Source organism: Typopeltis vanoorti, chromosome 20, assembly GCF_054136105.1.
Source record: "Typopeltis vanoorti isolate ZY-2024b chromosome 20, IOZ_Tvanoo_1.0, whole genome shotgun sequence".
Classification (NCBI taxonomy): domain Eukaryota; kingdom Metazoa; phylum Arthropoda; class Arachnida; order Uropygi; family Thelyphonidae; genus Typopeltis; species Typopeltis vanoorti.
The window spans coordinates 15736104-15750897 of record NC_143568.1 but is presented as its reverse complement, the minus strand read 5'-3'; the positions used below and the strand labels follow the sequence as shown (position 1 = coordinate 15750897).

Here is a 14794-nt window from a genome sequence, read left to right as displayed (position 1 = left end):
GTAAAATTAGCTAAACAAAAGTCATTGGAGGACTAGGCAAGAATATAGAAAATAAATATCAAGAAGGTGGCAAAATATTCTGGAGGTTGTTGAAGAAGCTTAAGAATGGAGGAAAGAGTGCTATAAAAGGAATTAGAGATGATAAAGGTGACATGAAAACGGGAGAAAAATATCCTTGAAGTATGGAGTAATTACTTTGAAAAACTGCTAAATGAAACAAGCAGTGATGACAGCACAGTGGTAAAAAACACTGAACAGGCATGCAGTCAGGAATACATATCCATACTTGAAGTAGAAAAAGCCATCAAAGGCTTGAAATGTGGAACGGCAGCAGGAGTAGATGATATTCGACCAGAAATGCTGAAGTATGGTGGTATAAGAGTCTTACAGTGGCTGCACTGCATAGTTCAGAAAGCCTGGACAGAGGGACGAATTCCCGATGATTGGAGTAGAGCTCTCATAGTACCCATATATAAAAAGGGAAATAAAACTGCATGTGAGAATTACAGAGGTATTTCCCTACTGAGTGTTCCTGGCAAGATCTATGCAAGTATACTTGAGAAACGGTTGAGAAGAATTGTGGAAGAAAAGCTTGGTGAAGAACAAGCTGGATTCAGGCCAAATAGAGGCTGTCAGGATCAGATCTTCACTTTACGATAAATGGTCGAGAAAGCATGGAAATATAACAAAGATCTGTATTTAAGTTTTGTCGATCTGGAAAAGGCATATGACAAGGTGCCAAGAGAGAAGCTATTCATTACACTGCAGTTATATGGTGTCAATGGGGCATTATATCAAGCAATACTTAGTCTTTATTTGAGTTGTAAGTCAGCAGTTAGAATTGAAGGAAGTACAGGAAGATGGTTTAATGTTAAATCTGGTGTGAGACAAGGATGTACATTATCCCCTCTGTTATTCATTATCTATATGGATCACATTATGAAGGAAAGTGGTATTAAACATGATGTCAAAATTGAAGATGTTAATGTCAGCTCTTTGCTTTATGCAGATGATGTTATACTTCTAAATAAATCTGCTACAAGTCTGCAAGATTCTCTGACTAAATTGAATAGCTGTTGTAATAGATATGGTATGAAGGTCAGCAATAAAAAGACAAAGACAATGAAAATAGGCAGAATCATTGAAAATGTCAACTGTGTTGTGAATGGAGAACCTGTGGAACAAGTAAAACATTTCAGCTATTTAGGCACAATTTTTAGTGAAGATGGTAAATTAAATATAGAAATAGACAACAGAATCAGCAAAGCTGGTATGGTAGGAAGTCAATTGAATAAATTCATATGGAATAAGAGAGAAATTAGTCGGAACACTAAATTAGCTGTATACAAGACAGTGTTCAAACCAGTTTTAACTTATGGATCTGAGAGCTGGGTCAGAAGTAAAACACTTGACCAAAGACTAGAGACCACAGATATGAGAGTCCTGAGAAAGATTATAGGCGTGAACAGATGGCATCAATGGCAGTATCATATTAAAAACGAGGATATTAGGATAGAACTTGACATTGTCAGCATCCAGGAATGCGTTAGCAGAGCTAATCTCCGGTGGTATGGTCACTTAAACAGAATGGGCGATGAAAGATTAGCAAAACAAGTGTTCTCTGCCAGGTTGGCAGCAAAACGACCTAGAGGAAGACCAAGATATAAGTGGATTGATACAGTACAAAGTGCTTTAGACGATAGAAATGTAAGATCCGATAATGTTGAAGCCTTGACAAGTAACAGACTGATTTGGAGGAAAATTGTAGATAGGAAATTAATAATGATGTAATTTCTTTTCATGTAGTACTATCATATCCTGTACACCCATTGAGGGTACATGAATTTGATGATGATGATGAGAAACGAAGATATTATGAAAGAATTAAACCAAGAATCAGTAATAGAAAAAATTAAAATATATAAACATAAATGGATGGAACACGTTCAAAGAATGAAAACAGAAAGATTACCAAAACAAGCCATTAGGAAAAAGAAAACCAGGACGTCCTCTTAAACGATACAACGACTTCTAAGGCCGGAACAGGAGAAAATGCTAGGCCTAAATCCTTGATACGTATGATGATGTTATATTAAGTTCTGTAACTTAAGAAAGTGATATCTTAGCTGAGTGTATATTTGGTAAAAGTGTACTGCATAAGTTTTAATAAATGAATCTTTGTACTTTTCTCCTAACTAGTTGCCTGATAAATGAATCCAATATATCACTTATTAATTAGAACCTGAGTGGAATTTAATTGTTTAATGGAGACCGCGACTGCAAACTAGAGTTGGTACAGGAAATTTAGCTAATTCGAACTAAGTATTTTAATAGAACGATTAACCGTGCGTCTGTCTGAGAGTTAACTCCTTGATTAAGAAGCTTTTCTAATCTAAGGGTTCTGGATGGTGCAGCAATAACAAATAAATTTTCCAGAACCTAACGAGGAGGTAACTCCAGATATTTGTAACCATGGAATTGGCTTAGCCAAAGGCAATCCCCTTGTTAATCTAATTCACACACGTGATCAATCTAAGTGACGGCCACAGAGCACAAAGGAGATTAAGTACTGAGTAGGCATACAAAGAGAATATTAGTAGTGTTTCCATTACAATAAGGAATTACAGGACAAGAAATCAGATACCTCACATGCACATGTACAAAAGATAATACCAAAGAAAACATAAGAAAATACATTGTAACATTAGGCTTGATATTGCTAATAGCTAACAAGCTCAAGTATTGCATTAAAATAAGTTCCATTTTTATGAAAGACAAATCTATGCATATTTTTATTGTTAGTTTTATGACCCTAATGCTTTTGGTGTTCCCCAAATTTTTATTATAATCAAAAGTGTCCATGACTTCGAAAAGGTTAAAGCCATACACTAATCAGCCTGATCAGTTTTGCGTTTTAGGGCTTGCTTAAGGGTCAAAGCTTGATAACTGGAGGGGTGACCCTTAGTGACCCCTGTAACGAGGTCAAAGACAAAATATCAGTTCTCCACATTACTTTTAAGCAATATGGTGAAAAACTGCAGCTTCTGATCTAATTTCCAATCCTCACCTTCTGGTGTTGTACTCTGTTAATAGATATCTGCCTGGGTACTAAATAAATGAGGATGGACTGACAATTTGGTATTTAGCTGACCAAATTGTATTCTTACTGGTTTAAATCACAACAAAATAATGGTACAATGTGATGGAATTTCATGCTGACTTGGGGTTTCATAGTTAAGCAAGTCCTCTGCTGTTTTTGTTAGGGAACCCTGGCAAACAGTGAAAAAAAAAGTCAGCTGCTGGAACGAACTTCAGAGTGCCATTAGCAGAATTCAAGCTCGATACCCACAGGAAGCATCAACATGAAAGTGGAACTCAGAGAAGAATTATAAATGCATGAGGTCAACATAATTGGTATTATTGAAACAAAGTAGACAAAAACAAGTGAGATTTTCTAAATAGTAAATTTATAGTAAATTGTTATATTTAGGTAATAATGATCAGGAAAAGGAATAATATTCATGACTAATCATTAGGATAATCTCAATGGTAGGCAGTATCAAATAGTGATATGGGCAAACATCAGAATCGGGAATTGGACAGTGAGACTTATTTACCTTTGGCCCCCAGAGAATGTATTTGAGTCATTAGAGGAGGCGCCTGACACAAAGAAAAATGAAAACGTTGAAGAAAGATCTGACAAATATCCGTATTTGAGTTTTGTACAAAATAAATGACACGCTGCCAAGAGAAAAGTTCAAAATGCTACAATGCTTCAATTATGTGGTGTAAAAGGGATATGATATTGAGCATTACACAGTCTGTATTTGAGTTGAAAGTCAGAAGGAGATACAGGAAGATGTTTTGGCATTTAATTAAGTGTGAGACAAGGGTACACATTATCTTCACTGTTATTCCTCATTTAATATGGATCACATTATGATGAAAAATGGCATTAGGACTGATATCAAATCAGAAGTGGAGATTTTCAACTTCGCTGTGTGTAGAATTATGTTACTCTTAAATAAAAACAGTCTAAGTCTGTAGGCTTCCCTAACTAGATTTAATAACCTGTAATAAATTAGGTATGAAAATCAGCAATGAAAGCTGCACTTTTAATGGGAAATCTATAGAACACATAATCAGCTATTTAGGTACATGTTTAGGCAAATATGAGAGACCAGATATGCAAAGATATGGAGATCAGATATATTCTTGAGACCATTGATATGAGAGTTTTTGAGAAAATGGCATCAAAGAACCATATTAAACTTGAGAATATTAAAAAAGGAAGAACTTTAAATTGTTAGCATTCAGGAATGTGTGAACAGCTAATCTAAAATAGCATTGTGCCATTTGAACAGAATGGGAGAGAAAAGGTTATTAGCAAATGTTTTTTTTTGTCCCCCCCCCCCACTGCCTCAGGATGGTAGGATAACGACACAGAGTACCAAGATCTATGTAAGTGATACAGTAAGAAGTACTTTAGAAGACCAGCATACATGATAATCTGTTATATCTATCAAGACTATAGTATTAATTTGAAGGAAAATTGTCAGTAAGAAGTCAGTAATGATTCAGACTTTGTGATACTATTATAATATCCTGTATTTCTACACCTCCCTCCCAAAGGGTACATAATAAAGTTCCTGATATGACTTTGTTGCATGCAGGTCATGTTTTGCTCTCTTTCTTCTAGTTATGGCAGTTAAGTATGATGTAAAAAAAATAAAGTATTATTTTCTGGGAAATGAAATATTTCTCAGCAACAAGGATCAGTGTGTGTTTATTATTAGATTGAATGGTAACAATACAGTTTTAAAGGAATTGTTTTTAAAACACTGAAATGAGAGAAAATTGTTCACAGTAATAATAAAAAAATGTACTCTAATTCTTATAACAATAGAGAAGAAGAAATAGTCCTATGGAGAACCAAACAGTGGAACCAAAAGTAACCTGATAAATCAGGTTTTAAATCACAAGTGGTTCTTGGGAAGATCAAGTTTCACAAAATTGTGAATTAATTTTAAAGAATCTGTGGCAAAAAGACAAAACAGTCTATATAGTTATTATGAGTGCTGAAAAATTGTACAATCAGGTAGCACATTTGTGTATTGAGTTTGGTATTTATGTTATTCATAGACTTGTATTGTCAAGTCTGAAAACATTCACAGGATTCCACATGACTACGATTTCACAGGAGGATAGACTCTCAGTGGTGAGACCAAATGGATTATCAGCAAAGAGCATGAATTCTTATGTCATTTGTTTTGTTTATTACTTATTTCTGTCTCTTCGTTTCAGCCCTGCACATTATTGTTCATCCCTCTCCCCCCACTCTGTTTCATGTGAAATCACAACAGCTAGATGGCAGCTTCAAAGCATAACAGAGCAGTGGAAATTCAGTTTTTTGGCTTTGTTAGGCAGATTTGACAATATGTCAGCATATAAGTCTCAAGAGGCTATTTTTTCCCCCGGCAACATAAATTAAGTTAAGGGGGATAGTAAATCCCGTATTATTTTACAGCCGGGCATGAAACTCGGAGATCGAAATCTAAGAGTTTCATGCCGAAGAACTACTTTCGATGGATTTCGATCTCAGAGTTTTGTACCTGGCTGTAAAATAATACGGGATTTACTATCCCCCTTAACTTAATATAATAAGTCTGTTACAAACCTTGTCATATGTCTTAGAGATATCAAGAGCAACCATTTAAGTTTTCTTCAGACTTTTTTCTATAGCAAAAGCTTCAGACTTTTTTCTATAGTGAGTGACATAAGTGAGAAGATCCCCTGCAGTAGATCTCCTCTTGATCATTCTCAGCAGCATCCATATTGCTGATCTTCTATCAGTGAGAGGTTTCCACATGTTGTAGAAGTAGACTCTTAACAGATTTCTCTATCATATTAGAAAAAATTGCAAGAAGAACAATTGGCAGTTCAAAACAGTTAAATGCACGCCCCTTTTGCAAAAATTTCTTCTTCCATTCTGTTTAAGTGACTATGCCAGCTTAGATAAAAAAAGATACACATTCATCAGTGCCAACAAGGTCAAGTGTCTTCCTGATATCTTCAATTTTTTATTTTTTAATATGATTCTGACATGGATGCTACTGTTGACTCCCCTGTTTTCTTTCTTTATTTCTAACTCAACTCTCAGATCTATAGGTTAAAATTGGTTCGAATGCTGTCTTGTATACAAGTAGTTTAGTGTTTTGAGTAATTTCTCTTTTATTCCATATAAATTAGTTTGCCTCCCACCATACCAGCTTTCTCATTCTGTTGTCTATTTCCATATTTAATTGCCATCTTCAGTTAAAAGTTATCTAAATATCTGAAATGTTGTACTTGTTCTGTAGGCATTCACCACATTTAATATAATTACTATTTTCCATTATCCTTTCAAAATGACTGTTAACAGATTTTTCCATTACTTTAGAAAGAATTGTGGCAAGAAAAATTGGCATTTCAAAACAGTTAAATGCATAAAAGGTTACATAGAAAGTACTAACAACTTTGTTCCAAACTGTTATGATGAATTGCCCATTCAGTAACATCACATTATCATCTATAAATGTTATTGCATTTTTGTAGTTAACATTATTGCGTTTTTAGATAACTTAGAGTATATCCTAAATGTCTAAAATCAATTCGTTAATTCAACTAATAACTAAAGCTTTCCATACTCCATAGTTGCAACCTCCAGTTAATGTTAAATGAGCCACATGATAGAATTATCTCTTGCTACTTGTATTTCTCATAATATTCTCCTCTGAATGGACCGTGGATGTTATGTTTTTTTTCTGTGTGTAAGGCTTGTGCTTATCCTTTTGATGAAGATGATGATTGCCACTCTTATGCTTGCCTGAGCAGATTTCAACCAATCATGCAGTTTATCCCATGTAGGATTTTCCACAATTACATGTAATCTTCTTTATACACACACAGACAAAGAAATTAGCACACCTGGAAGAAAACATGGTACAACGGCGAAACTAAGCAAATAGCTAGAGTGCAGGGTGGTATGCAAATGATCCAAGTTTAGTGTGATTGAGCCTGCCCACACACACCCTGTGGTGGCGCTGCAAGCACGAACCGGCAGCCTTATAAAGCCGGCGTGTAGTCGATAGCCGATTTAAGCGAAAAGCACCGGCTGGTGCAAGCTAGAGTACAGAGTGACAATAATGCTGGGTAGACGCCAGAGACGTTGATTTAAGCAACTTACGGACTTTGACAGAGGCATGATCATCGGCCTGAAAACTGGAGGGTGGTCGGCGCGCAGTATAGGCTTGCACATGAACCATTCTGACCATACCGTCCGACAGTGCTGGGAGCTGTGGACACGGTCCGGCACTGTCACACGGCAGAGCAGTACCGGTCGGATCAAGAGGACCAATGCTAGAGAGGATCGACGGATCATGTGGCAAGCATGGAGGGATCCTGCAGTGACCCGGTCCACTATACAGGCAGATGTAGGGGATCCTGTGTGCCCACGAACCATTTTCTGACACCTTGCAGAGGCGAATCTACGATTTCAGCGCCCCTTACGTGTGCTCCCATTAACACCACAACATTGCCGACTCCGTTTGCAGTGGTGCCAGGCGAGAGTGACATGGAATGCCACAGACTGGTGATGTGTGGTCTTGCGATGATTGCTGCTTTGTCGTGGGAACAGATGATCGTGTATAGGTTTGGAGTCAAGGACACAATCCCGACCTCGCTATTGAGCGCCACACCTCCCGCACTGCAGGCATTATGGTCTGGGGAGTCATAGCCTACGATAGCCGATCACTCCTCATAGTGGTACGTGGCGCATTGATGGGGCAGCGGTATGTGGATGACATCCTACAGCCCCACATTCTTCCATTCCTGGCCAGGATACCAGGAGCGCTATACCAGCAGGATAATGCCTGTCTGCACACGGCTCGGGTTGCCCAGGCCTCCTAAGTCATTTACAGACGCTTCCATGGCCTGTCTGCTCCCTGGACTTGTCCCCTATCGAGCATGTCTGAAACGCAGCTCCCACCATGCCACAATATCCGGGATTTGGAGCACAGCATCCAACATGTGCGTGCCAGTCTGCCGCAGGACAACATCAGGCGTCTATTTGCCACCATGCCCGACCGTATTGCAGCATGTAACGCTGCACGAGGCGGTGCAACCTGCTATTGATTATGACCGGATTGCGTACCACAGATCCCTTTGTAATTGTTCTTCAGCTCTGTTTTTGCCATCATGTGTATCACTCACCTGTATCATTACACCAATAAAATTTCAGTTGAATCCTATGCTTCCTTCTTGGTGCGATAATTTCTTTGTCCGTGTGTGTATTTGGATATTTTGTAGCTGGATATCTGTCCTTTGTTGATTGGAGTATTGAGTTTCATTATGGTTTAAAGGGATGTTAAGACAGATATTTGTGTATTGCAGCTAGTTAGACTAAGCAGTCCAGAATAGCAGTTTATTTATTTTTTATCAAAAAAATAAAAAGACATGAAAACATCAGCAGTGATAAGTTAAAAGAGCAAAACTGGATTAAAATTTAAAGACTCAAGAAATATAAGTTGAGAAGTATTATCTTTATTTTTTGAGTCAACATCAGCAGTGAAGTATTTCTTCCCAAACCTCAACAAGTTGGGTGTATTAATTTATCTAAAATTTGGTAGACTGTCTTTGTATGACTTCCTGTAGCCCATTGGCTCATTTTAGTTTGAATTGTTTCCACTGTTAATTAATTGTGACTTGTGTTCCATAGTACTTATTTTTGTGCTTCAATGATATTGAAGCACAAAAATGATATAAGAAAAAAAAATGTAGCAAAATAGCAGCAAATTAATAAATTATATTTATTAATTTTTTGCTATTTTTTACAGTATCATAAAAAAGTAATGTTTCTGAGAGTAGCTACAATCTCTTGCAAAACATTTGGAATTTTCATGTGTGAAAAAATGACTTCATTTTATATATTTGAACTACATTCACATCATCATAGAGATAATAATCACTTTATAATTAATAAAAAGAAAGAAGAAACTATTATTAGAAATATAACCTGTTCTAAGAACATTTCATTTACTAATACCGAAAACATCTTAATTCAGTAATAATTCAGTGAAAAATCTTTTTGCCTTCTAAATGTATGGAAATGCAACTAATACATTTTTGTATAAATATTCATCATTGTTATCGTCGGATATATTATCCTTTTTTAATAATCATATATGTATAATGAGTGTAGAATTTTCAACCAAAAAAACAAATGTGATGTAAAATAGCTGACATTGGGTTTTATTAGGCTGTAATAGTAAAGATGATACAGCTAGTTTTGCCACATATGTTCGTGGCTTTTTCTAGGTTAGGAAGAACAAAAAAAAAAAAAAATACAATAAAGGGGTAAATGTGAACCATTACATAACTACAAAACAACACGTAGGAAACATGGAATGTGGAAGCTGGCATGGGTAAGTGTGCGCAATAGTTGAGAGAATAGTTAGTCTCAAAATTCATGGGAATAGTATTTTGAAAGCAGATTAGGGAAGTTCTTTGATTGTTTTAGACAGATGTATGGATGAAATAGAATATACTATTTGTTGTCAGGCAGAACTACAGGGTGTTTGGGATAAATTTGACATATTTATAATTAATTATATTTTTCCCTAAGTTACATGTATTAACACACACTTCTCTTCATTTAAAAGTTTGGACCCTTCTTCATTCATATACAAGATGTCAGAAAGGATGGATAGCTGGAACCCACCTGAATCATGGAAGAGAATAACTTGTATCATGATGATTCGTGCCCACCATCAAAATAAGGATATTAAGACTGCTGCCCAATGCTCCCTGAATACAGTAAAAACAATCAGGCATGAACTAGAGACTTGCAATGGTGACTACGAGGATGTAGCAAGAAGAAAGATCCCTAGCAGACGATCTGATTGCGTTCGTACAGCAGAATTCCTCACAAATCTGCAGGAACAGGTGTTGAAGAACCCTGGCATTGGAATTCGGGCTTTGTTCGTGGAGTTGCTAACTGTAGTCAAGCCCTGGATAACAAGGGTAGCCAATGGTAGGCCGTATGTATGGCAGCAGGATTCGGCCCCTTGCCACACCTCTGGGAAAAGTCAAAAATGGTTGTCTGAAAATTTCTACGACTTCACCAGTCCAAATGTTTGGCCTCCAAACTCCCCAGACCTTAACCCCATGGATTATTTTGTATGGGGCGCAGTTGAAAAAGACACCAATCGCACTTCCAGTAATACAAAAGCCCAGTTAATGGATAAAATTAAAACAGTTTTTGCGGCCCTTCCCAGGGAGACTGTAGCATCAGCTTGTTCGAGGTTCCGAAGCAGAATTGAAGCTGTGATCGATGCTAATGGTGGTTATTTTGAGTAAATTTTGTTGATAGTATTGTAATTAACTCTGCCTGTAATGTTTTTTTATCAATTCATTAAATTTAATAGATACAAAGAAGATTTTCTTTTTCCTTACGAAACTGTCAAATTTATCCCGAACACCCTGTATGTATGACATACTGTAGAAAGACTCCTTTTGGAACTCATAAGATGGCAGTCTTATTTAAGATTTACCAAATTGACAAACTAAAAAAAACTGTATTCTAAATAATTGGTGGATTTTTATATAGAGGATATTCATAGATATTATCTTAATATTAATCCTACCATAGAGATGATCTCTTTTCAACAATTATTTTTTTTTATTTATTTCCGAGTGTACCTATATATTAATATATGCACAAGGGCTCACTCCAATTGGTGCAATGACCTTAACTCTTTCAGAATCCAAATAATCACTGACTCAAGACCAAAATACAAAATAAACACATTTAATATAACAAAAACAATATATATACACTTCAAACAAATATTACATAACTAACTACAAATTAATTGGATCCAAGGCCTTTTTAAAATAAACTTGCACTTAAGACTAAACACTTTGTTTTCACAATGACAAAATGTTCATAGCCAGTTTCTTTCTCTGTCAAGGCCCTTTTCTGAAGATATGACTCTATTCTTCATTTTCACTGGATCCTTTCTCTTCACTCATGTAGCACACATTTAATTCTTCCTGACTCAATTCTGTCTCCTTTCCAGTAGAAATAATAGTTAGATCCAGCATCCTTAATACAGATGAAACTTCCTAATCAGAGTTTTCTCGAACATTCCTTTAGAACGTAAATAGCAAATTCTTCTTTTATTCACTAAATGCTTATTGACAGTCTTAACTCTTCCAATTAAAAAAAACATAGTTCTACGATTCCCTTTTCGGAATCTACTATAAAATTTTCAATTAGTGTTTCCTCCAATATTCTGTTTAAAACGCATATAACAATATTTTCTTTTATTTATCCACATTAAAACTTAATAGTTCCATGATTCCCTTTTCGGAATATACTATTAATTTACCCCCAACTGTCACATAAAAAACTTAAGTTCCTCCGAACCTAAATATCTGCCGGCCTGTGTTCTAATTTCTTTCCGAACGCTATCCTTGTTTACTCTCCCGTTGCTTCGATACCGAACTTGTCAGCTGTCAATCACACATCAAACTTCTCGGCGAGCATGCACACTCCATGAAACTGGTAAGCAAGACGTTAGGTATAAATAATGGCTGACACGTTGTCTCTGTTAGCGACAAGAGAGAATGTCTTCATAAAAACACAAAACTTAATATTTTAAATTACAATAAAATTCCTGTAAGTAATACAAATATCAAATCTGGTAAGTACATCAATTTTTTAACTTCTTTACATATCATTTTTGACAAAACAATTTCAATACCGAGCACATCGCAAGTGCCAACAATGTGTTATGAAACTAAAACTAATAAACATTTTAATATAAACAATTCGTAAAAATATTCAGAATTTTAATTATGATTATTTTTACAGACTCCTTTTGGAATTTATAAGATGGCAGTCTTATTTAAGATTTACCAAATTGACAAACTAAAAAAAAAACTGTATTCTAAATAGCCTGCAATTCCTATTATATATTTGGGATGGCTTTCAGAAATACAAAAATGAAGTGCATCTGTGCCATTCAGATGCCACAGATTTCGTTTTACATAACACCTGTCAAAGTCTTCACTGTCACACACATACATATATATCAAGCAGTGTCTTAAACTCATTCACCATCTCTGCACTTAGCATATTCTCAGGCAAATGGTAAACCCAAAGTACTTGATGCTGGACCATGCTTTACTTCATGTAATATATATTTCTATTATATTATCTGTGGACTGGTTTCTATCCTTTCTTGTTCCCTCCCCAATGCTATTAGAATATTTGAGAGCTTGGGGTAAATCTTTCTTATCTTACTTTTTTTATTTCATGCAGTGGGAGTCTACCTTCTCTCTCACCATGCCTGGCTAAAGCTAGAAGACCAGAGGAGTGGCAAGCCAGCTTCATTAAAATTTCCAAAAACCCCTATGGATAGAGAATCATACTCTGTTTATATGAGTAAAATATGTATGAACCTACTTGCATGCAGTTCTCATCACCACTTACTAAAGAAACCATCATCATCAAATTTCTGCCATGTACCCTCAAGGGGTGTACAGGATATGATAGTACTACATGAAAAAAATTACATCATTACTAACTTCCTATCTACAATTTTCCTCCAAATCAGTCTGTTACTTGTTATGACTCCAACATTATCAGATCTTATATTTCTATCGTCTAAGGCACTTTGTACTGTATCAATCCACCTATATCTTGGTCTTCCTCTGGGTCGTTTTGCTGCCAACCTGGCAGAGAACACTTGTTTTGCTAATCTTTCTTCGCCCATTCTGTTTAAGTGACCATACCACCTGAGATTAGCTCTGCTGACGCATTCCTGGATGTTGACAATGTCAAGTTCTTTCCTAATATCCTCGTTTTTAATATGATATTGCCACTGATGCCATCTGTTCACGCCTATAATCTTTCTCAGGACTCTCATATCTGCTGTCTCTAGTCTTTGGTCAAGTGTTTTACTTCTGACCCAGCTCTCAGATCCATAAGTTAAAACTGGTTTGAACACTGTCTTGTATACAGCTAATTTAGTGTTCCGACTAATTTCTCTCTTATTCCATATGAATTTATTCAATTGACTTCTTACCAGACCAGTTTTGCTTATTCTGTTGTCTATTTCTATATTTAATTTACCATCTTTATTTTCGAACATGATGTTAGTAATAACTAGTCCATGTCTTGAGCAGAAATCCAACAGATATTTGCCATTATTATTAGCTTTGCTCTTTTCTTCAAATTTTCTCAAAATATTTTTGTATGTCTCACAATCATTTCCTACTCTGCTATTTAGATCTCCAACAAGGACCAACTTTTCCTTTTTCATTGTGTCAGTTGCTTTTTCTAAAGCCTCAAAAAATTCCTCCACTTCTAGCTTAGGAGAACCTTCTGTGGGACCATAGGCACAAATAAGTCTCATTCTCATATTTGCCCATATTACTCTACTTGAGACTGTCTGCCATTCAAGAAAATTAGCCTCGTATTTTGTGTTGAATACTATGGCTACTCCTTTTTTTCCTTGATTGCTATTGCCTGAATATAACATTTTGTATTTATTGGTCAGAAAGATCTCACCAGTTTTTGTCTTTTTTGTTTGTCACCCCTATTATGTCGATCTGGTACTTAACTAATTCCTCAGCTAGCTCCATTTCTTTGCCATTCAGGCTTCTTATGTTGATAGTACTGATCTTTAACTCTGGTGATGTTGAGTGGGGTTTGTTTTCAGATTTGTTCCAGTAGCTGACTTTTTGCTGTTTGCCCTGGTTCCCTTGGCTAAACAACGGGGACCTTGTTTAACCGGGCAACTCCCCAGCCGGCGTGAAATTTTGTCATGTCGTACCATCATTTTTTATTTTGGTTTAACCAATAAGAATACAATTTGGTCCGCTAAATCCCAAATTGCCAGCCCATCCTCGTTCGTTCAGTATCCAAGTAGATACCCAGTAGGGTGCACCACGAGAAGGTGAGGATTGGACATTAGATCAGAAGCCCTGGTCGGTTCTTCACATTCCTTTAAAGGCTATGTGGAGGCCTCCTCTTAGTTATACAGCTTTGACCCCTAGTAGCCCTGCTAAAGAAACAAATTTATTAATATCAGTTAGCATCAGTTCTTTGAATGAGAGAGAATTTTTACACATTTATAATATAATTACTGTGAATGGATATAATGTTAAGCCAGTGCAAAATCACTAAGGTGGATTCAGTCCATTAAAAAACTGCATTTCTAAAGGAGTAATGTCACTTTAAAAAAATGTTGTAGATAATATTGCTATCATACTGAATAACATAAAAAGTAGCTTTTTCACCATTTAAAGCAGTCACTTTCATGCTCTTTTCACTAACTGCTAGACCCATTTATGAAAAGCCAAGTGTTAACAAAATCTGTGGTGCAGATCATATTGGATGATTGGGGAAAATCCACCAGAAAGAACATGTTAAATGATACAAAAGCACTAAATTTGCTGTGGTTTGCACCACTAAGAAAAAAAATGCTGCTGTTTGGCGAGGAACAGAAATTCCATACTTCTGTGATACAAACATTCCAAGTAATGTAGGAATGATTTTAATTAGGAAGTGATTTTAAATCATTCCTTAATTACATTTCTAGGTCTTTCTGATCATCAGTTTCAAGTCCAAGGAGGATGAAATCTTACTTTTATCACACCATGGAGTCAGCAGACTCAGCGTGGGAAGTTCATTCAACTGACAACATATTTATCATATAGAACCATAAAATCCTTAATACTCCCTGCA

At 36.1% G+C, this 14794-nt stretch overlaps 1 protein-coding gene across 1 annotated transcript in view; it reads left to right on the top strand.

Annotated features, from left to right (window-relative positions):
* The window catches only part of Rab10 (RAS oncogene family member Rab10), a 132145-nt gene that overhangs the window by 72083 nt on the left and 45268 nt on the right, over positions 1-14794 (top strand). The gene's annotated exons all lie outside the window — the stretch shown is intronic.